Genomic DNA, 27,100 nt, shown 5'->3' with positions numbered 1-27,100 from the left:
CTTCGTTTCTTTAGCTTGTGTCTTTGCAAAGTTAGATCTACCGGCATTTTTATTCAAATTAGTTTTACATTCAGATCGATAGTGTTCAATGCTAACTCTTCCTTGTCTTGTTGGTTTGATTTTTGTTCATGAACCAACAAAGAACTCTGCAATTCATCATAGAAAGGGTATCAATATTCTTGGACTCTTCAATTACGCAAACAATATAGTTGAATTTTGTTGTCATTGAGCGAAGTATTTTCTCAATGATAGTAACATCCTCTAACTTTTCACCATGAATTCGCATCTTGTTTGCGATAGCCATCGCCCTTGAGAAATAGGCTGCCACCGACTCACTATTTTGCATACGTATAGTTTTAAACTCAGCACAGAGCGCTTGGAGTTGCGCTCCTTTTGCCTTCGCCGTTCCTTGATACTTCTTTTTCATGGAATCCATATTTGTTTAGAAGTATCCTTGCAACAAAATTTCAATTTCATATCATGATCAAATCTCAAATTCTCCAAAAAGTAGGATTTCAAATTCCAAATTGTGATTTCAATCCTTTTTAAATGTAAAATTGACCCATAAGTTTAAATTTTTTAAAAAGATCCATTATTTCAAATTTTGCAAAACAAGATTCATGCTCGATGTGAAGAAATTGTGCGTATCATGTAGGAGGATTATATTAAAGAATATCTAGTTACTACTATTGTGATTTATTGGACTAGTGAATCTTTGTAAATTTATGTGTATTTGAAAGTTTATAATAACATGTAATCGCAAGCATTCATTTATAAAAGGGATATGAAAATATGCAATTTATTAATGTTGCGTCTTAGAATATTCGGATACCTTATTTATGAATTATAATTTGTTCATTTAGTAAAATTGTAATACGAGTTGGGGAAGTTATAATAGTTTTCACAAAGGGAAAAGGACCAAATATACCCTTCTACTTTGTTTTATTAGCCAACTTTATCGTCCGCTAGTGATTGTGAACAAATATACCCCTGTCATCTACAAAGTTTACACTCGTCCCCTATTTGGATGTAAAGCCACAAATCAAATCAAATTATCTGATTTTAAAAAAAATTACCCAATCTCTTCCTTGGCCGTCCCGACCTGGCCCCGATATTATCTTCTTCTCCAAGAAGAATGCTCAAAAGATTTGATCCTATCTCCTTCAATTCTCAATCAAATGAGCTCAAATTTGAAATGCAACTTCGTCAAAATTCAGTGAACAAATCCCAATCACCAATTCTCAAAACAAACATTGAATCAACAAAATTCCATTTTCAAGCTTCAGACTCTAACAATGGCTAGCATGTCTTTTAGACACGGGGGATGAAGAATGGCTAACATGCAAGAAAAAATGGCTCATTGATTGTTTTTTAAAGTATGATACTGCTGAATTTTTTATCATTGATTTTTTGTTTTGGTTTCTTGATTTTGTAACAATAGCCAATCAATCTTGAACTTTTATTTGTGCAAAGAATTATAGTATTAACTGATACTTAGTAGCCTTCTGAAGCTCAACTGATTAAAACTAACATCAAACACTGTTAAATTTTCTAGGATCCCATTCTCAGGTGGCAAACAAGAACGCAACCCATCAAAGTAGCCTCATTTAAATTACTCATATTCCCAATACTTGCTGGTAGACATTGTTAGAGTTTGAAGCTTGAAGAAAAAACTTGAAAATGGAATTTTGTTGATTCAATGTTTGTTTGAAGAAATTGGTGGTTGGGATTTGTCACTGAATTTTTGTTGAGGAGTGAAGAAACAAGGCTGAAGATTATAGGAGTAATTAAACTCTTTCCAGACGTTAGTTATGAAGGCGGTTAGTTTCCATAAATTATTTAATATGTTAGTTACTATATTAATGAGTTAGTTATTGTGTTAGCTTTGTTAATCAGTAGATTAGTGAATCATAATCAATATATATACCTCATTGTAAGTGTATATCCATTTATATCATTGAATAATATTGAACACAATTAGTTCTCTCATCTTCTCTTCTTCCTCTCAATATATCTTCATTCTTCTTCTTCTTCTACATGTTCTAAGTGTTCATCGAGGTCAATCACAAAGTTCAACATGGTATCAAAGCAATGAACATCGATTCTAAGCTCTTGTGATCAATTTAATTCTTCCGCAAATTCGATCTGTTGTTGGTTTTCTGTTATTTTTAATTTTCTTGAAAAAATGTGTTAGACAAAAGTTCTCTGAAACTTTCTGAGTTGCAAGATATTGAAGTCTTGATTCAAGAATGGGAATCGATACAAATGCAACTGGTGTGTTGAATGGAATTGCATAAAGCCCTACTCCTTCGACTGGAAATAGAACTACCAGTCACAAAAAAATTGGAACTGAACAAGCAAATGATCATAACCACCCTTTGTATCTTTAATCAAATGATGTAAGTGGTATTTCTGTACTCTCATTTCAATTGATTGGTCCAAAAAACTATCCTCTATGGCATAGATCAATGAGATTGGTGTTATTAGGAAGAAAAAAATTAGGACTGGTTAGTGGAACTTGTAAGAAAGAAAAGTCTAGAGAAGAGTTATGGGATCAATGGGAAAAGGTAAATGCTATAGTTCAGTCTTGTCTTATGAGTTATGTGTCTAGTACTCTTGTGGGAGGTATGGTGTATGCTACAACTGCTCATGAAGTATAGGATGAATTTACATGAAAGATTTGATAAGGTAGATAGGTCAAGAACCTTCAACCTACATAAAGAAATAGCCACTTTAAGTCAAGGAACTTCAACTGTGTCTGTGTACTATACCAGACTCAAAGAATTATGGAATGAGTTTCAATCCCTTGTTCTTCCTCCTGGATGCAATTGTGAGAAGTCAAGAGACTTTGTGCTTTATCTGCAGACAACTTTATCAATTCCTTATGGGGTTGAATGACAACTACAAACAAACAAGAAGTCAGATCGTGCTTATGTCTCCTTTGCCATAAGTCAATCAAGCCTATGCCATGATTATCAGTGATGAAGGACAATATTCTGTATCATCAGCAAATTCAAACAACTCAGCTGGTTTATTAGGAGTTGTTCCAAATGGTTTTACTCATGATCCATCTGCAGTGTATTCTAAGACAGGAAATCAGAAGTTCAAGAAAAACTACAATCTATTAGGTGAGGTTTGTAAACTGAAAAGACATACTAAATAAACTTACTACAAAGTTGTGGGGTATCCACCAAGGTTTAAGTCAAAAAGAAAGGAACATCTTTGTTGACACCTGATTTTCGACCTCCCGTAATTTATTTTGATTGCTCAGGGTCCTTGGATAATAAATAAGATAATTTCGCACACTCGCAGAAATTCTGAATAATTTTAAACAATTATTCAGGTCACTATTTTACTTTCATAAATTAATGGGGGAACCTTTAAGGCTCTATTAATTATTCATAAATTTATCAGCAGTTTTACAGCATTTTACAATATCCTATCAGCAGCAGAACAATTTTAAACAATTGTTCATTCAATTCGGTAAAATCAGAAAAATAGATGAAAGGCGATTTATTTTTATTTCGTATCCAAGGAATTTGAGTAATTAAAAGAATTTACAATTTTTACCCCTCACGCTTTGAATTATGATATATGTGCATATTTGTGCCATTTTGGAAAAATTGTTTTAAAATTATGATTTTAGTCATTGTTATTCTTGCATAAATGACCACCTCATAATTAACCAATTCATGGTTCAATACAGATGGGGTCAATTTTACAAATGTTGAATTGTAAGTGGCCTTAATTGAAATGTCCGAGCCATGGGCAAATTGATTAAGGACATTAACACAAAATAGCTTTAATTGGTTAAATTAATTATCAAAATAAGGATATATTTGCAAATGATTAATTGCAAGGGTATTTCTGCAATTGATTACAAAGGTTGACCATAATTGCAATCCTCATTTCATTGAGGGTCAATTTGAGGCTGTTCCTGCAAAATGAGTTTAAAATGCTTTGTTAATTTTATTACGTCTTCATTCGACCTCGTTTTAATTGTTTCTTTGTACGACTGCATGCCTTAAACAACGACCTATTTTGCTAAAATTCCTATTCTGCCCTTGCGAGTATATATTCATTAGATATACGCTCATATACGCCCATGATATACAAACAATACAAACACTTCAATTTTTATTTTATTTAAAAAAAAAAGGACAGGTCCAGCCCACAAAGGGGCCGGATGTTATAGCCCGTATTTTGTACGTTTGGAAATTTCAGAGTCGACGTGGAAAGTTAAGGGCGAGACCATTCCCCAAAATTATTTTAATATACAAGTTGGTTATGAATAATATTTATGAGTATTATTAGTGTGAAATATTGGGAAAGGTTAAGGGCAAAAAGGAAAATTCGCAAAATGGTCCATGGAAATATTGTGGAAGACTAGGGGCAAAACGGTAATTTCACAAGGTGTTCAAGAAAGTTCTTGAGGGGCCGAAGTGTTCAAGAAAATTCTTGAAGATGGCCATTGTGGCCGTGCAATGTGTGTGTGGGTGTGTGACTATGTGGGCCCCACTTTTTATGGCTATGTGATGAAAATATAGGGACCAAGCTTACATAAGAAGAAACCTTGTCATCTTTGTTAAATTTTAAGAAAATTCTAGAAAAGTGGAGAAGGGATCATGTGGCTATATTTTTATTTTTGAGGGACTAAATTATAAATATGAAAAAGTGGTGGAAGACATGTATATATATATATATATATATATGGGGTCATCATTTTAATTGAAGAAACTAGAAAGAAAGAAAGCAAAAGAGAAAGAAAAGAAAGAGTGGAAGTTTCGGCCATGGCTAGCAAAAATCTAGCCATGGAAAATTGATGAGGAAAAATTATTTCCTTCCAATATTCTAGCTAATTTGGAGGTCCTTGTTAACATGGAGCAATTGTTGAAGTAAGAAAAGCGTTGGTTGTGCGAGTTGGAAACTCTAGCCGAATGAAAGGTCAAGTAGAAAGAGGTATGTATTTAATCTTCTCTTCATATGTTTTGGATGGTTGTGAGTATTGTAATATGTAGATATGGGTGAAAACTATGAAAATATAGAAGTTGTGAGTGTGGCCGTATGGTTGATGCATGGTGTGGAAGATAATGCATTAATTGTTCTTAGTATTGGTTGTTGTTGTAATGTATAGAAATAGATGAAAAATTCATGAAAACATGTGGTAGTTGTTGTGGCCGAATAGAGGTGTGGTTTGGCAAGTTATGGTGCCCAAATTCTATTTGATATTTTTGTTGTTGTGTTATAGATTCCATGAAGAAAAATGAAGGTTTGATGGTCTAAAATAAAGTTGTAATCATTACTTGAATATTGAGGAAGTTAATGCGGCATTTGCTTGAATTCTTATATTGCATGAAAATATGTAAAGAGTGGGTATGGTCGGAAAAGAGGTGTTTTGGTAAGTTAATGTAAATTGATATTATTTGATATTCTAGTTGTCGTCGTTATGAATTATGTAATGAAGATGGAATGTTGTTAGTAAGATTGTTGGCATTGTTGTCGGTTTGACCGAGTTGAATTCTCGGATTGTTGTGTTGTTAATGGATAAATTGGGCCGAGCCATATTCTCGGGGGTGCTATATTTACAGGGGAGATGCTGCCGAAAATTTCGGCAGACCATAAGTGAATGTACTTGAAAGGTTAAGACAAGTATATGTCGATGAATCTAACGATAGTGTCGATCTTCTTGAATGTAGACTAACAAGTTGGACGAATAAGCGTAGCTAGTAAGGCGCGGCGCAGGTATGTTAAGGCTCGTCCCTTCTCTTTCTATGGCATGATCTGTACGTGAGACTTGATAAATGCTTCCATAACGTTCCTATTTTAAAAAAGTTATAAGTTATGACTCCAAGACATGAATTCTTTTCTAAAAGTCTATAAATGTTTTCAAAAATATTTGTTTCCTCCAAAATTAAATTCTATGATTCTTGTAAGCTTTTACGATTAAGACGACGAATATGATTTTTCAATGAGGATGACAATGTCCAGTATGAGAAAATATCTATGCTGAATATGTCGAGAATATGTTCCTATCATGAAATATGATAACATGAAAATACGACACTATTTCTTGATTTCTCAATTCTACGTGTGGATAATGACTAATTTAAAGATTCTAATGAATATGAAACGATGCCTTACGATCCTGTTCCATGTTTTTCTTTTATGATGCTACTCTCCATTGTTAGTCTCGCCTTAAATTAATTGTTCCTTCAAGGTGAGGCGTCACGAAGCCGGTGGTGGGGCCAACCCGATACGTGGGGCAAACCCAATGGTGGGGCAAACCCAGCGGTGGGGCAAACCCAATGATGAGACAAAGTTCCACATTGGTTTAGGCAAATCCCGCACTGGTTTAGGCAAATCCCGCATTGGTTTAGGCAAATCCCGCATTGGTTCAGGCAAATCCCATATCGGTTAATGCTGTCCCGGACGCGGACTAATGATGTTATGTGATTCGGTATAAAGCTATGATGCCTTATGTGATGCAGACAGACTATGTATGTATGTATGTAAAGAGTAACAGTAAGCATGCACGACTCCGCCTTAAGAGGCACTCAGATGCACAGACCATTTTTACAGCACATGCTATGTTCTACAGTTCCATTCTGTTATTACTTATGAGCACAGCTTTTACTATGTTGCTACTCATAGCTATATCTCCTATTATGTTACTATTCATGCCTTACATACTCAGTACAATGCTCGTACTGACCCCTCTTCTTCGGGGGCTGCGTTTCATGCCTCGCAGGTACACCCAGACGATTAGAAGCCATGACAGAGGACGTTCCAGCAAAGTTGGCAAACTCCATTTGTCCTGGAGTGTCGCCGAGTCAGCGTGCCATGCCATGATGTCTTGTTTGAAGTTAGAGACTTTGCAGACACAGTCATGGGTTTCGGGAGTCAGTTTGTACTATGATACAAGTTCTATACAGTTACATATTTTTATTTGATTTAAAGGCAACAAAGGAATATTTCAGCAATCTTAGTATGCATACCTGACGTAGAAAAAAAAAATTTGCACGTAGTAAGAGTCAGTGGGTTCGCTCGGCTCCGGTTACGGGGTCGGGCGCCCATCACACCCTAGTAAAGTCGGGGTGTGACACCGGACCTGGCCTAACGATACATAATACTCCCTCATAATAACAAAAGGACAGAGGGAGGGGTCTATTGCAAAATGGAGAGGGGGTTAGGGTGAAAAACCTAGCCGCCCTACTCCTCTTCCACGCCTCTCCTTCTCCCCTACCCCTTTTACCTCTCTGCGCAGTCCCATCGCCGTTTGTGGCATCTTCGTAGGAACGTTGTGGTGAAGATAAATAGGAAGAAAGGACGAATCCATTAAATGGCTCATCCTTTTCTTCAAAACGGGTCGACTTTTTCATCCAAACAGACCCTTGTACTATCCAGGTATTTCTTTCATTTTCTTTATTTTTACGGTTGTAGAGATCGAAATTTGGCCATTAATTGTTGTTTGCCTTTTGATTTGAACCCTCCATTGTCGATCTGAGCTTAAACCTGTTGAAAACCTTGAGTCCCACATAGATCTTTTAGCTTTGAGTGTAATTTTTGGGGTTCTATAAATAGAACCCCATACTTGTCTCGAAAAGAAAAGGGGGAGAAAAAACCTAGTAGCTTAAAAACTTGAGATTTCAATCGAGTTTTAAAGCCCTTCAGTATAAATTTTAATATTTTCAAGGTTGTTAAACTTTTCTTTTAGTAAAAATCTTATATTTTGGTTTTGTGTGCGTGTTTTTTGTGGCTGTGGGTCGAGATTCGGAAGCAAAAAGGTTTCCCAAGTCCCTTCTTGGCATTTGACTGCGCAAACAAAAGGTAAATTTTTATCTTCTTGTTAATTTTCTAGTTAGTTTTCTGCTAATTTATGTTATTATAGTTGTTTATTATAGTAAGTTCCTAGTTCTTCTGGTGGTTTATGTTATTATAGTTGTTTGTTCTAGTTAATTTATAGTTTTCCTAGTAATTACATTGTTATAGTTGTTAGTTTTAAGTTAAATATGATTGGTTCCAAATGCGAGCTTTGTAGTTTTCGTTAATTCACATTGGTATAGTTATTTGTTTTAAAGTTGAATATGATCAGTGTTAAACATGAGCTCCGTAGTTTTCCTAGTTTACATTGGTATAATTATTTGTTCAGTTGGAGATTTTTAATGTCAGTACGAACCTTGGTTTTCTGTTAGTTTACACTGTTATGGTTATTTGTTTAGTCAAAATGTGATTAGCATTAATATGAGTTTTTGTTGGTGTTAATCTGCCAAGTTGTTATAATTATTTGCCTCAAGTGAGTATGATCAAGTAATAATATGAGCTTAAGTTAGTGCTGGTTCACATAGCTGTTGTGTGGATTATGCTAAGTCTGATTAGTGTAGAGCAGATCTGTGTTATTCTCTCAAAAGCATGTGTTGTTATCTGATGACTTAGTCAATATAGATTAGTGTTAATGAAAACCTGAATTAAATCTTGAGTAGGGTTAATATGCAATGCTTTAGTTGATGTTGATTAATATCAAGTATAGGTTGTTTAATTCTGAAGCATGAGTGGTTATTTAACTACTTTGACCAATCCTGATTAGTAACTAGTGTAAATTTGCTTAATATAAGTTATTGCATAATGTGCATTTAAACTAACTTTGATTAGCATTGTTAGTGATCTTGTAAGTTTACTTAATTTGCCTCTCTTGTATGAAGCATATTTGCTCCTGGTAATGTTAGGACTAGTTTTGGTTTGAATATGCAACTGATTTGGTGAAATTATGTCTTCAACTTAGGATCAACTTGTGTGAACTCTTGTACCACTGAGATTTTTGTGTTATTTTCTGGCAATGACCATGCTATAGTTGTTTGCCTACTTGAACATCATGATCTTAAACACTGCTTAAAAAAAAAATGTAACACATGGTATTGCTTTACATACAAAATACCATAGATATGTTTAAATGTTTTCCACTAGCTTTGTATGACCAAGTTAGACATGCACATCATGCCTGCTATGTAATACTGTCTCTCTATGCATAATGTCCTCAGTTTGTCCTCCCATGCTCAAGTCCCACCTAAGTCTGGTTCTGTGTTTTCCATGGAAAGACTCTTGTTGTCTCTCCTTGTTGCTCATGTATGAAATGATGTTACCTTGGAATAAAAAACCTTTGTACTTTAGTTGACTTACTTTGTGGTCCTGAAATTTGAATCTCTGAGGTCTTACCTTGCCTTTGTTTACTTTATCACTATTCAAATCACTTGCTCAATATTAAACCAATCACTCCGTGCTTGTTTTCACTCAAAATACCATACTGTGGTACTCTTTCCATTATTTTTGCCAACTGAAGGGAGATCTGTGTGATTTATGTATGTGTTGTGTGTCCTCTTCTCATCATGTTGTTCTTATTATGCGGGACTTAAGTGTTGTAAGGGTGATTTATCCATGATTGTATGCATATAATGTTCACTTGAATGTCTAAAATGTTTCCATCCACCTGTGTTGAGGCCTTGTGCCATGGATTTGCTTTACCCTGTCTCACCTATCATGCTCATTGTTTAACTCGAACCATGCTGCTCAGTCATGTCTCCTATGTCCCCTTCTTGGATTAGTTCACAACTTCTTATATTGCTTGTATACTTGACTGCTTCCCTCCACTTAGTCCTCACATAGTTGGATCATTGTTCATAATGGTATGTTGTGTGGATTTCTGGGTTTAAGAGTCATGACATAGCAAAATACTTGTTGCTTACCCTCCATGATTTCCTGCTCCACTCTTGCTGCATCTACCCCATGTCTGGCCTTTCATTTTAAGCATGTATAACTTACCTTGAAAGAAACAGAGTTAGCACAATTTGTTGTTTCCTCCTATAGTAATCAATCCTACATGCTTTCTTTCTTCCTCCTTCTCTGTACCTCTACTTGTCTCTCAAATGTGCCCTCTAGAATCATATGGATAGAATTAAAGGCATATGTTAGTATTTGTCTCACTAAATTTGGACCACACTTACACACAACCTATTGAGTCCTTGAACTATTGTTTTGATCTTGTCCCTGCCTGTCTGCTGAGTTAATGCCTTATCCTAATTTGACTTTCATGATTGCACCCTCACTGTAACTAGAAGTATGAACCCTCTGAGACCTGTGAACCATTCCTGCTCCTTCTAATGGTCTCTCTGTGATAATTAAATTACTGCAGCTTAGTCAATCTGATAGTCCTACTTTGTCCACATCTATGTGCTATGTCCTATGTCCTTAACTTAGTTGACTGTGTTCCTACTTCATGGGGCTTGTGTTGCTTTCCTAGTTATGTAATTAATGTGCATCCTAGTTTGTGATCCATGTTTAGCTCACAGCCTTCATATGCATCATAGACCACATTATCTTAATTTTCATCATGTATCCACTTCTTGCCAGCTCTGTACAACTTGCCTGTTTCCAACTTCACCATGACTGTCTTGTTTCTCCTGATGCCACATTAATCTCATCATAATTTGCCATTTACCTCTATGTGCGCCACTGCCTGTCTTACTCCGTCATTGATCTGATTGATTCCCTCTAAGTGCTGCTAACATATGTCTCTTGTCCATCATCTTGTATCTTATCATGAGCATTTTCCCTATCTTTTTATGTGTCATCATAGCTGTGATAGTTTACCTATAGCCCTGTGCCTTGACCTCTTCTCATCTTGCTGTGTTTTGCTTTGCATGCTAAGATACATAGCACCATGTCCATGATGGTGTAAGTAGACATACTTGTCTCAAATTGCCTTCCCTATTTGACACTGCTTGTACTCTTTCCTGTCTTGAACTATGTTGCCTTTGATTCAATATTTCCTCATACAACATCAATATAGGCCCTGGTTCATTTGACTCTATTTTGTAAACATGTAGCCTAGTCTTTTGCTTGCTTCCTGCTCATGCCCATATCTGCTTCTGGACTTGTCTCAGAGCTCATCTGTTTTGTACTGCAATTGCTACACAACTTGTCTTGGCTATTTCCCTTTTGTTGAATGTGCTAGTTGACCATGATGTATCCCTACTGTTGCACTCAGTTTGCTGCTTAGGCTGTGCTTTACATAGAGTTAATTATTCCTTCTTTGCTGCTACTTGTCTAAACTGCTTGACTCTCTCATCTACCACCTATATGCCAACATGGACTTGCCTTCTCTGTATTGATATTAGAACTGTTTGGTTGTTGTGCGTAGTATAATTGATCATTTTTATAGTTTGTGAAGCACTTTGACTTGTTAAGATGTTGTTGATGAAAAATGTATTAACAGTGTCCTATACTCTCTTAAGTATCTTTGCTAGTTTCACTTAAATCAAGACAAGGTGTGGTAATTCGGGGTTGTCCTATTCCTCCCGGTGTTAGCCATGCTTGGGGTTCTTAGAAGCCCCTTGAAACTTGTGCGACATTGGGGATACAGGGTTAGGACGCAGTCCCCATATCATTCCAAGCCTTGGGTTAAAATGAACAGTATTCTAGAAACAAAAGGGGTAAGTATAGATTATATATATATATATGGTTGACTTATATATGCGTATAAGTCCGTATACTGCCTTATTTGTATATATACGTGTATGTGCATATATATTGCTTTGTATGTATGTGTGTGTTTATAACTTTAGTCATTTGCCTTGGTGATAAGTTTAGCGATTATAAACTAACCGGTGTTTTTTTTCCTTCCTCCTCCTCCTCGTACGTGGCCGTTCGGGTCTAATTCAAAGCCCACCCATCGGGCCTAAGGCCCAAATGGGAATATTATTTCAAATCAAGTCCGAGAAGACAAAGAAGATAGCGAGGCACGCAGAAGGCCCAACCATGGGTGAAAATAGCCAACTAGGGGCTTGGCACGCCCCTAGTCTAACTTAGTCTCTTTACATTTATTTGTTGTTTTATTCCTAAATAATGTACTTGTAAAAAATATGTATTCAAACTCATATTATAGTGGAAAATCCATATGATTGGAATTAGACGTCTTAGGACAACGGTTCTTATGCTGTTTAGTCGACTTTAGGTCCCCGTACGCGATTTTCAAAAAACCACGGACTCAAACATAATGCCTTTTTACAACTAAGTACAAAAATGGGACCTCTCAAAACTGCTTTCAAATAAATCACTATGATTTTTGTAAGTTTAAATGGCAATCACGTTTTTATATAATAGAGGTATTTTCACAAAAAATAAGTTGATTAACTTAATTCCTACTCCAAACTGAATTTCCAAAATAATTGGCTTTAACCTATACAACTTTATTAATGGCCAATCTTTGGCACAATATTGGACCAGTTTTAAACTTAAACAAAAAAAAAAAACTAGATTTTTTACCAAGTTATGAATACCCGATTCTGGAAAATAGAGACAAATGAAGGATGTTTAAGCACGAAACTCTGTCTTGGCCCCAAAGTTGGCCCAAATTAGCTTACATTTTCAGACGGGATATACTCGTTCAAATATAAAATGCCCTTATAAACATTTGAAAAAACCTACGTGTAATATAAAGTTCCAGATAAGACTGAAACGTACCAATACGAGTCAACCCGAGCCCCAGTGTATGAGTGCAAAATAAATAACTTATAAAAAATAACATTTCTTTTACAAACTTATATTTATTCCTTGTATATAAAAGGAAACTACTTACATTCGGATATAATAAATCCCAAACTATGATACCCTATAAATAAAGGGAATATATATTCTCATTCTTCCAAAAAATATGATATGCAAAAACTATCTATGACAGGTCTTTTTTTTTACGGGAAAATAAGCAGTTTAAGCAAATACTCATACACTGGAATTCGAAGGTCAACCGTATAGTACGGATCCTTAATACTGGGGTGCCTAACACCTTCCCTAGGGGATCATCAGAACCCTTACCTAGAACTCTGGATTACGAAGCTTTTTTCACGGTATTTGAATAAACCCTTCACAACTAGTTTTTCTAATTTCCTAAAAATTAGGTGGCGACTCTTTTTCAAAACAAAATCCGAAAGAGCACCAAAAAGTTCGTAGTAGCCTTTTATGCCTTAATACCGCGTAAAAAGCGAACCGTTACACATGCTGCTTATAATGTTCATTCTTGGAGCACTTACAATCGAACATATGGAGATCTATCTAGAGCAGAAGCTCCAACTCTGAATGGTGGAGCAATGGAAGCAACTACTAGCTACCCAACTAGTCAAATGAATCAAGGTGGAATTGGTGCCTTTTCCAAGGATGAATACGAGTAGATCATGAAACTGTTGAATCAGAATCAAGCTTAGGTGAATCATCCAGCAGGAGCTTATGTAAATGCAGCAGGTATAACTAGTAGTAAAGTTTTACTTGTTTCAAAGATTCTAAAAGAATGGATTATAGATATTGGGGCAACGGATCATATGGTGTTAGATATAGATCTCTTAGATAAAGCCACATTAGTCAAAACTACAAAACCTCAGCCTGTTCATTTGTCTAATGATGAAGTGTCTTATGTGACTCATACTGGTTCAAGCAGCATATCTGACAGAAGAACACTAAATAAGGTGTTTTTACTTCTTGAGTTCAAGTACAATTTGATGTCTGTATCAAAATTGACTAGAGAATTGAATTGTTCAGCAACTTTCTATCCTGCTTTTTGTTTATTTTAGGATCTCTTCAATGGGTGAAGGAGATTGGTAAAATACAAGATGGACTCTATGTGCTATTGAATAAAGTTGCTGGTATATCAGCTATTTGAAAGAAATTTGGACTAACTGCTGGAGGAACTACTGTAATAAGTGAAGTAGAAATAGAACTGTGACACAAGAGATTTGGTCATGTATCTAGTACTGTATTGCATAGATTACTTCCTACAAAGTCTGAGATCATAGTGAGTACTCTAAAACAGTGTAATATATGTCCTTGTGAAAAACAGTGTAGATAGCCTTTTCCTACTAGTCGTTTCAAAAGTACGGAAAGATTTGATCTAATACATTTGGATGTATGGGGCCTTACAAAGTGCAGACTTATGATGGCAACAAGTTATTTCTTACTATTGTTGATGATTTCACAAGAATGACTTGGATTTATACTCAAGCTAAAGTTTGGTGTATGTATGGTTTTACAGTATTTCTTAGCTTATGTCAAGACTTAGTTCAACAAAACAGTAAAAATAGTAAGGAGTGACAATGGAACGGAATTTGTCAATGAAATTTGCAGTAACTTGTGTAGTCGGTTAGGAATTATACATCAAACATCATGTGTGTATACACCTCAGAAAAATGGTGTGGCTGAAAGGAAACACAAACACATATTAGAAGTGACAAGAGTAATCAGACTACAGGCTAATATTCCTCTTAGATTTTGGGGTCATTGTGTAAAAGCAGTTGTATATATCATTAACAGGCTTCCTTCATTTGTAACTGGTGTTTTACCTATGAAAGATTACACAATAAGAAACCTTCAATCAGTCATCTAAAGTAGGGGTGTCAAAAAAATATGAAAAACCGACCGAACCTAATCATACCGAACCGATTTATAGTGTTTTTTCAATAAAACCGTGGATTTTTATTTAAGCTTATAATCATCCCGAATAATTAGGGTGGTCTTTTTTAATTTATACAAAAACCCAAAAAATTCCCGAACTGAACCGAATAGCCTTACATGTATGAAATATATTTTATATATTAAAATATGTTAAATTGAATATATAAAATATATTTTATAAGTTCGTTTCAAATATAAAAAAAAGAATTTCGGCCACTAAATTTTGGGCCTTTAGTTGATTGGATTTAGTTTCAAAAGGATACCTCATATAAATAGTCATAGGTACGTAGATTTAGATGATTTAAGTAGGCATTTTTTGTTATAGTTAGCACTACCAGTTTAGCTCCATCTTGGTCTCCTCTACTATGTTGTGATGATATGTATCAAATTCAAGTTGTGGTTTCTGTGGCCTACAAGCTAATATTTGTTTTGGCTCAATTCAACATTGTTGTCTTTGGCAAGTTATTCTTCTCCCTGGTCAATCAGTGAGGATTCACGTCGCGATGATGCCATCATTGTTGTCTTGCTACTTGATATAACACATTTCAGTTTAATTACTTTGTATAGTTTTTTTAATAGCTTTTACATTAAATATTTCATAAGAAACAAATAGAAGCTTTATTTGATGGTGTACTACAAATAGGTTTGTGGAGGTCTGTGTCGTTACATTTTAATGGTGGTGTATTCTTAGGTGATACTTTAAAACTAAAATAATCGAAAATTAACCGAACTGTACCGATACCGAAGAAAAACCAAGATGATGGGACAGTCTCGAAAAGTCTAATTTTGGTTATACAAAATAAAATAACCGAAGAATTGGGATGGTATAATTTTTTTAAAATAACCGACCGAACCGTCCCACTGACACTCCTCTAAAAGTGTTTGGGTTCTTATGCTATACAAAAGATATGACTGTAAAAATTAACTTCAGCTAAGAACAAAAACTGTTGTATTGATGGGATATTCAGAAGTGCAGAAAGGCTATATTTTGTATGACATCACAAATAAGTTGTTCTTTGTCAATAGGGATGTGAGTTTTAGGGAGGATGAGTTTCCATTTAAAATGGACACACAAACTACTCAACCAATATTTTCACACCAGACCATCCCAACAGGTAATGAAACTACACTCAGAATCATTACCCCACCAAACCATGATGCCTCAAACTTTGCCTCCTAACAATCAAGCACCACATCTAAACAACACTGAACCTATAGTTGATCCTATAAATGATCACATATCAGAACCAACAGATACACAAAACTATCAACTCCACCTGAGCAAACGTCACAAAATCAAGAAACTACACTACAGACCTCTCAGCAAGTTTCCATTCTTGCAGGACCAACTAGAAAGTCAGGTAGAAGTAAGAAACCTCCTATCTGGATGAAAGATTTCATAACCACAAACAATACAACGCAAAGCTAAGGGTTATAGTCAACAGGAGGGAATTAATTATCAGGGGACATTTTCTCCTGTTGTGAAGATGGTAAAAATAAGGGCTATATGTCACACCCCGACCTCACCGGGGTGTGATGGGCACCCGACTCTCCTCGGAGTCGAGCGAACCCTTAGACGTTCGCGTAATAAAGCCTGCCAATTTGAAATTTTTTTTTTGAAAACACGAAACTTTTCAAACAACAATCATTATCTGAAAATACATACTTTTCTAGCATTTACAAATTATTCGCACTTCCCGACGCACTATCCACAGACATCGTTCCGCAAAGTCTCTAACATATGCTAAAAACCATGACACGAACACTTTGACTCCAAGCAACACTCCGAACCGAGGCGGAGCTCGCCAATTCCGCTGGGACAACTTTAGCAAGTCTTCTCTTCGTCCGGGTGTACCGCGTGGCATGAAACGTGCCCCGAAGAAGGAGGTCGGTGCGGAATATGTACCGAGTATGTAAAGCATTACTAAAGCGTAAATCGAAAAGTACAACGTAAAGCAAGTTTAGGCTACCTCGACATGAATTAAATATTTAAATAAGATAGTCCTTCGGACGGCTCGCTTCCCGCCTAACAATAATAATGGTGGCCCTTCGGCATTGCCGCTTCCGGCATAATGATAATGATGATAATAATAATAATAATAATAATAATAATAATAGTAATAATAACAATATTAATCCCTTCGGGCGCGCGGTCCGGCCATACGTCTATCCCGGCCCCATCGGACACGCCGGCCCCGACGTAAAATGATGGCCCTTCGGCATGCCGGTCCGACATACGTCTATCCCGGCCCCATCGGACATGCCGGCCCGGCATCCAGCCCCTTCGGGCATGTCACTCGCGCATACGGCTACCCCGCCCCATCGGGCATGCCACTCGCGACATAATACTAATCCTAGTTTCCTTCGGGCATATTAATATTAGTAATAATAATAATAAAATATCGCACCCTTCGGAGCGGTTTTTAAAAAGTTTTATAAAATATCACACCCTTCGAGTGGTTTTGTACGCACCCCCTTCGGAGTGGTTTTAGAAAAGCCTTAGAAAATAATACATCACACCCCCTTCGGGGTGGTTTTAAGAAAGCTTTAGAAAATAATATATCATACCCCCTTCGGAGTGGTTTTGAAAAGTTTAAATAATAAAATATCACTTAATGGAGTCATCTATGAAGTTTCAAGGCAATTCGATCACATTCCTGCAAGTTACGGGCGTTTGAACATTTTCCAACAAAATATAAAGATTCTAGTTCAATCGCACTGAATGAATAGTGCTCAATTTCGCAGTCGACTTTCGATGAACGTAATAACCCCGAGGCTCAAATTCAAGCCTAGTATACCTAGGGCATGCCAAAAGAAGAAGAGGGATAGCTTCACATACCTTTCGGACGTCTTATGCTCGTTCAATCTCGAATCCCGTTTCGCCCAGAATTTGCAAATGGTCATGTTTACCAATTGTCGATAGTAGACCTTTATGCCTTCAACTCTTCCATTCTTCACTTGTCTACAAAAATTTGGGCAGCATCTCCTCTGTAAATACACCATCCCGAGAATTATGGCTCGGCCCAAATTCAATAACAATCCGAGAATGGAACTCGGCCAACAAATCAACAACAACACAAGCAATCATTTCCAACCATTTGTTAACATTAGCAACTTTTTCCTCACATACTTCAATATTTCATTATATTCAATTCAATCGTTTGTATTCAAATCGACGTAGCCATTCATACATTCAATTACTAATCCGAACCCATTCAAACATGATTTAAGAACGTTCCAAGTAACCCATACAATCTTCAAGACAACTCAATTAATAGGTCATTTTACCCGAAATCACCCAACTACATTGGAACATCAATAACACATCTCCTTCCTTCAACATTTGTAAACTACATCAACGAACCATGCTTTATCAATATTATTCTTACCAATTCAAGAAACTACATCGAAGTCACATTAATTCTCAAATCAGCCCCATACACGGCCAACACCCAACATTCAAGATTTCATGATTTCTATCCATTTCAATACATTATAACCATACACAACAAGCTAAATACAATGAATTCATTACTTATAATATGCAATACACATGCACGCTAAATGTCCACACCCACGGCTCAACTTCTACATCTCATATTTTCATGTTTTTCATTCATCTCCACACACTACAATATCCACAAACCATGTATAACACATAAGAACAAAGATTGAACCATACCTTTCTTTCCAATTCTTCACTTCGGCTAGGCACTCTTTTTGCAAGAAAGAGTGTTTTGCATGCCTCAACAATCACTCCATGGTGTAGAGGACCTCTCAATTAGTAGGAAAGCTAGGAGAGAATTATTTTTTTCTTTCCATCTCCTTCACACCATATTCGGCCATGCCCATGGCCGAATACTCTCTTGCTCCTTCTCTAATTTTCTTGAACGTTCCAAGGCTTATAAAATGATGAAATGTATTTTTCTTGGTCAACACTTAAGCACACATGTGTACATATAGGGGTGTGGCCGGTCATGCCCCTTTTTTTTTCCAATTTTCTCAACTTTTCTAGATTTTCCTTAAGTTAAAATAAATGAAGACTAATGTCTTCTCCAACAAGCTTTGGGTCCATAACTTTTCGGATTTACAATTGGCCCCCATTAATTAAAAATAAGGGCACTTAGTGCACGGCCAAATATGGCCCCTTTCATGAATTTTTCTTGAACTTTGTAAAATTACCATTTTGCCCCTGAGCTTCCACATTATTTCCATTGACCACTTTGCGAATTTCTCTTTTTACCCTTGGCCTTTCTCAATATTTCCATACTAATAATAGTCATAAATAATGTTTAAGTCATACATTGAAATAATTTCTTGGAAATGCTCCCGACATCCCACGGCTACTTCGAAATATCCAAACGTACCAAGTACGGGCTGTAACATCCTCCCCCCCTTTAGAACATTCGTCCTCGAATGTTCAACTGACCTTATGGGGTTTTGTAACACTTTGGGAGGGGGTTCCTTTATAGTTGCCCTTCCTTTTTATGTATATTCCTTATCCCTTACCTTATTCTAGCCTTTACACGCAGCCTCATTTTATGTCATCGGTTTCCTTCCTGATACTTAGAAATATCGTAATCCCCTTTTGGTGTATTATAATATGGTCTCCCCCCCTTTAAGGGGCTCCTTATGTACCAACGATTCTTCTTTCCGACTCCGCGCACGACATAGTAAAATTCCTTATCATAAGTTTTCCTTTCGTTCTCCATCGATCTCCTCACGTACGAGATATCATACATGTTCATATACATATACACATATAATTAGTATCAACTAGCCCACAAAATGCTCCGTACACTATTCAAGCCTATCCAAATTCTAGAGCCGTAACGTACTTCTCTCGTTCTCTTTCTAATTTGGCCTCGCCGCGTGCTACGTGGCTTTTGGGCGGTCTCCAACCATCTCGTATACTCTAATTTCACTTAGGCTATTCCAGCTTTTCCACTTGTCTCTTACGGGATCTAGATCTTTGGGATTTCTTGCATACTTCCTGTGGGGTCACCCATCCCGAAATTGCTCCCATCCGAGCACGCTTAACCCCGAAACTTTGGTGGGACTCGTGCCTTAATATCGATATAATCGCATACGCTTTCTCACGTGGCCTTTATTATATAACTGGAGCCGCCAAAGTTTTACGTATTCCGAGGCGTGTTCGTAACACGCCCTTCTCTTGCAATTACCGTTTTGCCCTTTTCACTTCTCGTTGTTCACCTTCACTTCCTTTCTCCCGACTTACATTTCGGTAATACTTCAATATTCTTACCTCATCCAACATGCCTCGTCCGCACCGTTGTTTACCACCGTACTTTGTAATCGTCGATGCCATAGATCGCTTTTTTGTCGACGTCGCCCTTCACCGAAATAAAAGGTTAGTACAAGGGACTTCATGTCCTATGACCGGCTCTATCGCACGATCTTAGATATGAAAGAAGGTCAACAATTCTTAGATATGAAAGAAGGTCAACAATCCCTAGATGCCCGTAGCCTCTTGTTTATAAACGTGGCGCGCAACACACCATAAACAAGACTCTACCGGACACGACTTGCGTACAACCCCTAGGACGACACCGTCCGATACCACTTTGTCACACCCCGACCTCACCGGGGTGTGATGGGCACCCGACTCTCCTCGGAGTCGAGCGAACCCTTAGACGTTCGCGTAATAAAGCCTGCCAATTTGAAAATTTTTTTTTGAAAACACGAAACTTTTCAAACAACAATCATTATCTGAAAATACATACTCTTTCTAGCATTTACAAATTATTCGCACTTCCCGACGCACTATCCACAGGACACTGTCTGCAAAGTCTCTAACATATGCTAAAAACCATGACACGAACACTTTGACTCGGCAACACTCCGAACCGAAAGGAGCTCGCCAATTCCGCGGGGACAACTTCTAGCAAGTCTTCTTCGTCCGGTGTACCGCGTGGCACGAAACGCACTTCGAAGAAGGAGGGTCAAGACATTTTAATATGTACCGAGTATGTAAAGCATTACTAAAGCGTAAATCGAAAAGTACAAATGTAAAAGCAAGTTTAGGCTACCCGATTACATGAATTAAATATTTAAATAAGATAGTCCTTCGGACGGCCGCTTTCGCCTAACAATAATAACGGTGGCCCCTTCGGCATTGCCGTTTTTTCCGCATAATGATAATGATGATGATAATAATAATAATAATAATAATAATAATAATAATAATAATAATAATAATAATAATAATAATAATAATAATAATAGTAATAATAATAACAATATTAATCCCCTTCGTGGCCGGCCCAAAGATATTTATCCCCGGCCCCACTCGATACGCCGGCCCCGACGTAAAATGATGGCCCCTTCGGGCATGCCGGTCCGACATACGTCTATCCCGGCCCCATCGGACATGCCGGCCCCGCATCCTAGCCCTTCGGGGCATGTCACTCGCGGCATACGGCTACCCCGGCCCCACCGGCATGCCACTCGCGACATAATACTAATCCTAGTTTCCTTCGGGCATATTAATATTAGTAATAATAATAATAAAATATCGCACCCCTTCGAGCGGTTTTTAAAAAGTTTTATAAAATATCACACTCCTTCGGGAGTGGTTTTGTACGCACCCCCTTCGGAGTGGTTTTAGAAAAGCCTTAGAAAATAATACATCACACCCTTTCGGGTGGTTTTAAGAAAGCTTTAGAAAATAATATATCATACCCCTTCGGAGTGGTTTTGAAAAGTTTAAATAATAAAATATCACTTAATGGAGTCATCTATGAAGTTTCAAGGCAATTCGATCACATTCCCGCAAGTTACGGCGTTGAACATTTTCCAACAAAATATAAAGATTCTAGTTCAATCGCACCTAACGAATAGTGCTCAATTTCGTAGTCGACTTTCGATGAACAGTAATAACCCCCGAGGCTCAAATTCAAGCCTAGTATACCTAGTGGCATGCCAAAAGAAGAAGAGGATAGCTTCACATACCTTTCGGACGTCTTATGCTCGTTCAATCTCGAATCCCGTTTCGCCCAGAATTTGCAAATGGTCATGTTTACCAATTGTCGATAGTAGACCTTTATGCCTTCAACTCTTCCATTCTTCACTTGTCTACAAAAATTGGGCAAAGATCTCCTCTGTAAATACACCATCCCGAGAATTATGGCTCGGCCCAAATTCAATAACAATCCGAGAATGGAACTCGGCCAACAAATCAACAACAACACAAGCAATCATTTCCAACCATTTGTTAACATTAGCAACTTTTCCTCACATACTTCAATATTTCATTATATTCAATTTAATTGCTTGTATTCAAATCGACGTAGCCATTCATACATTCAATTACTAATCCGAACCCATTCAAACATGATTTAAGAACGTTCCAAGTAACCCATACAATCTTCAAGACAACTCAATTAATAGGTCATTTTACCCGAAATCACCCAACTACATCGGAACATCAATAACACATCTCCTTCCTTCAACATTTGTAAACTACATCAACGAACCATGCTTTATCAATATTATTCTTACCAATTCAAGAAACTACATCGAAGTCACATTAATTCTCAAATCAGCCCCATACACGCCAACACCCAACATTCAAGATTTCATGATTTCTATCCATTTCAATACATTATAACCATACACAACAAGCTAAATACAATGAATTCATTACTTATAACATGCAATACACATGCACGCTAAATGTCCACACCCACTTACTCAACTTCTACATCTCATATTTTCATGTTTTTCATTCATCTCCACACACTACAATATCCACAAACCATGTATAACACATAAGAACAAAGATTGAACCATACCTTTCTTTCCAATTCTTCACTTCGGCTAGGCTCCTCTTTTGCAAGAAAGAGTGTTTTGCATGCCTCAACAATCACTCCATGGTGTAGAGGACCTCTCAATTAGTAGGAAAGCTAGGAGAGAATTATTTTTTTCTTTCCATCTCCTTCACACCATATTCGGCCACGCCCATGGCCGAATACTCTCTCTTGCTCCTTCTCTAATTTTCTCGAACGTTCCAAGGCTTATAAAATGATGAAATGTATTTTTCTTGGTCAACACTTAAGCACACATGTGTACATATAGGGGTGTGGCCGGTCATGCCCTTTTTTTTTCCAATTTTCTCAACTTTTCTAGATTTTCCTTAAGTTAAAATAAATGAAGACTCAATGTCTTCTCCAACAAGCTTTGGGTCCATAACTTTTCGATTTACAATTGGCCCCCATTAATTAAAAAATAAGGGCACTTAGTGCACGGCCAAATATGGCCCCTTTCATGAATTTTTCTTGAACTTTGTAAAATTACCATTTTGCCCCCGAGCTTCCACATTATTTCCATTGACCACTTTGCGAATTTCTCTTTTTACCCTTGGCCTTTCTCAATATTTCCATACTAATAATAGTCATAAATAATGTTTAAGTCATACATTGAAATAATTTCTTGGAAATGCTCCCGACATCCCACGGCTACTTCGAAATATCCAAACGTACCAAGTACGGGCTGTAACACTATACTTGCTATAGCATCTAGAAGTTGGTATATACACCAGATGGATGTATACAATGCATTCCTTCAAGGTGATTTTAATGATGAAATCTATATGGATTTGCCACAAGGATTCAAGATCCAGGGGGAGTATAAACCGGTATGTAGGCTCATAAAGTCCTTATATGGGCTCAAGCAAACATCTAGGCAATGGAATGCCAAGTTAACAGAAGCATTGGTGAATCTGCAGTTTGTGCAAAGTAAATTTGATCATTCTTTGTTCATCAGGAAAACTGGTAGAAGTATTATTTTGGTACTAATCTATGTAGATGACATGCTTATAATAGGTGATAAGTTGGAACTGATTGAAGAAACAAAACAATCACTGCAACATGCTTTCAAAATGAAGGACTTGGGTGAATTGAAGTACTTCTTGAGATTGAATTTGCAAGTTCAAGTCAAGAGATACTAATGCATCAAAGAAAGTATGCATTAGAACTAGTGTCTGAGCTTGGATTTTCAGCAGCTAAACCTACAAATGCTCCTACTAATAGCAGTATGATGATCACATCCTTGAAGAAAGACAAAAAGAAAGACATAACACTGATGAACTACTTTCATATAACAATCCCTATCAAAGACTAATAGGCAAGTTATTGTATCTCACAATCACCAGACCAGAGATTGCCTTCAGTGTTCAAACACTTAGCTAGTTCTTACAAAAACCAAAGAAGTTTCATTGGGATGTTGCATTAAGGATAGTAAGGTATATCAAATGACAACCAGGACAAGGACCTCTATTGTCAAGTAATCTCAGAAATGGGCTCTCACCATCGCGATGTCGGGTTGGCCGTATGCCCACATACAAAGAAGTCGGCCATGTGTTTTCTAATAAATATTGGAGATTTATTAGTCTCCTGGAAATCAAAGAAGCAATCAAAAATATCTAGAAGTTCTGTAGAGTCTGAATATAGAAGTTTAGCATCCAACAGTAGCTGAATTGACATGGTTTCTAGGAATGTTAAGAGAAATTGATGTCAAAGTGGAGCTAACAATTACAGTGTTTAGTGACAAAAAGTCTGCTATTCAAATAATAGCCAACCAAGTGTTTTATGAAAGGACAAAATATATTGAGATAGATTGTCACTTCATCGGGGAAAAAATTCAACAAGGCATGGTTAGAACTGAATACATCAATACTGCAAATCAGCCTACTCATATCCTAACAAAAGGCTTAAACAGAATACAACATCAATATTTGTGCTCCAAGCTAGGACTGCTTGACATATTTGCACCTCCTAACTTGAGGGGAAGTGTTGAGAAATGAAGAAATAAGGCTTAAGGGTATAAGAGTAATTACACTCTTTCCAGAAGTTAGTTGTGAAGGCAGTTAGTTTCCATAAATCTGTTTATCTGTTAGTTACTGTATTAACTAGTTAGTTACTATGTTAGCTTAGTTAATCAGTAGATTAGTGAATCATAATCAGTATATACACCTCATTGCAAGTGTATATCCATTTATATCATTGAATAATATTGAACACAATTAGTTCTCTCATCTTCTCTTCTTCCTCTCAATGTATCTTCATTCTTCTTCTTCTAAATGTTCTAAGTGTTTATCAATGTCAATCACAAAGTTCAACAATTTTGCGGAAGTTGCATCTCAAATTTGAGCTCATTTGAAGGATATTGGATCAATTTTTTTTAGCATTCTTCTTGGAGAAGAAGATGACATCGGGGCGAGGTCGAGGCTGGTCAGGGAAGGAATTGGATAATTGTTTTAAAATCGGGTAATTTGATTTGGATTTTCCATTCAAATAGGGGTACGAGTGTAAATTTTGTAGACGGGAGGGGTATATTTGTTCATAATCACTTATGAAGGATAAAGTTGGCTCATAAAACAAGAGAAATTTTCAGAAATATACAATTTGCTCACTTACATTGCTTGCAAAGCTTTGGCCCAAAAACACTTACAGACAGTGTTATACACTTAAATACAAAGATAGGTACATTATGTATATATGTGTATAAAAATGTATAATGTGCATTATATAGACTAAAAAATATAATTGTACAATGTTATACACGAAAACACGCACTTATACACATTTACACACATTTAAAAACAATTATACAATATTGCATATGTGTAGGTATATATATTTAAAAAAGAGAAAATTACACCCCATGTCAATTAGGGTAGCAATGCTACCAAAATTGACCCATTTTTTAAAATCTTACAAAAAATGACCCACTCCCTCCTCCTCTCTCTATACTCACTCTCACCTCCATCACCGTTACTGCTCCACCGATCTAACTCCGGCGAAGCAAGCCATCTCGAGTCAAACAACGTCTAACGATCTGACTGGATTCGCTTTTTAACGTCGTCAGCGGTCTAACTTCGGTGAAGCAAGCCATCTCCGATCGGATCTGTATTGTTCCGGTCTAACTTCGGTGAAGCAAGCCATCTCTGGTTAGACCTATATTGTTACATATCTGAACAGATTCTCTTTTTAAAGCCATCACCAGTGACTTTTTGTTTTTGTTTGTTAATTGTATTGTTACAGATCTGACCAGATTCACATTTTTCTGGCGACCTCCATGAACGCCGGCGAGTGGTATATGGGTTTATATGGTGGTATATGGGTGTATATGGTGGTTATGTATATAGGTGTATAAATATGGTGATTGGTGTTGCTCCGGCGTGATCTCCGGTAATGACTGGTTGCAGGTGTATATGGGTTATAATATTATATATAGTATATGGGCCATAATATTGTATAATATTGTATATGGATATATGGGTGTATATATGGGTTATAATATTGTATAATATTGTATATAGGTGTATATCAGTTATAATATTGTATAATGTTGTATGTGGGTTAAAGCTTTGCAATGTAAGTTTTGGGCTTTTTTTTGCAATGTTAAGTGATCAAATTGTATATTTATGAAATTTTCCCTTAAAAAATATAATTATACAATATTATACACAAAAACACGCAGTTATATATATTTACACACAATTATACAATATTGTATACGGGATATAAACATAGATCTGGTGAGACAAAATAGTTGTCGTCGGATAAAACTTCCGGCGAGGAAGAGAAGCCGCATAAAGAGAGAGGGAGAGAGGATGAGGGAGTACGTGATTCCGGTGAGCTTTGCTGGCAGCGGCGGACATTTCTAGCCAGATCTGAGCTACAGCAGCAGAGGAGGCGGTGTCGAAAAAGTGAGTATGGCGCTCAGGCAGTCGGTGATCGAAGAAAAGTCATCGTCATCGGAGAAAACTTTCGGCGAGGAAGAAAAGCCGATGCATCAGAGAGAGAGCGCAATTCTGGCGAGCTTCACCGGCACGACGACTGAGAAGACAGTGAATGACGGTGGAGAAGGTTGGGAAAAAGTTTGGGTCAGTTTTTGTATGACTTACAAATATGAGTCAATTTTGGTAGCATTGTTACCCTAATTGATATACAGTGTAATTATTCCATAAAAACAAAGGAGAAGGGTATATTTGGCCCTTTTCCCTTTCATAATATATAGAGTTTTCATATTCGGCAAAGGGTCAAAATTACCCCTGAACTTTGAAAAATAGTTCATCTATACCCTTCGTTATACTATATGGTCAATTATACCCTTATCGCTATATTATGGTCCAGATACACCCTTATGTTAAATGGCCTGACATGTGGCATCATCTTAGACGTCGCCCCATTCCCTCCCCCCCCCCCCCCCCCCCCCCCCTCCCTCCCTTCCCAAATAATTTTTTACCCACCAACTTAACCCAACCCGACCGCATATATAATTTTTTCACCCAACCCATTTTCTTTTCTCTTTCTTACTCTCTTTTTCTTCCTCCATGCCCAACTCCTCCATGTCCAGCATCTCCGATCCCTCAACCCGCCCTCCTCCATGTCATTCTCTTTTTTGTTTCTTTGAAAATAGCTGGATGAGTTTAATATTACACATAATAAAAAGTGATAAAATTTATTTTATAGGTAGATTAGATGCGGATTTGGTGACCGAAAAATGAAGAAGATCGGAAAAAATGGGAGCTCGCCGAAAAATATTAAAGCCCGTCGGAAACAATGGTGGTAGGGTTAGGAGGATT

Source organism: Lycium ferocissimum, chromosome 1 (genome assembly GCF_029784015.1).
Source record: "Lycium ferocissimum isolate CSIRO_LF1 chromosome 1, AGI_CSIRO_Lferr_CH_V1, whole genome shotgun sequence".
In the NCBI taxonomy this organism is placed as follows: domain Eukaryota; kingdom Viridiplantae; phylum Streptophyta; class Magnoliopsida; order Solanales; family Solanaceae; genus Lycium; species Lycium ferocissimum.
This window is presented reverse-complemented; position numbering follows the sequence as displayed.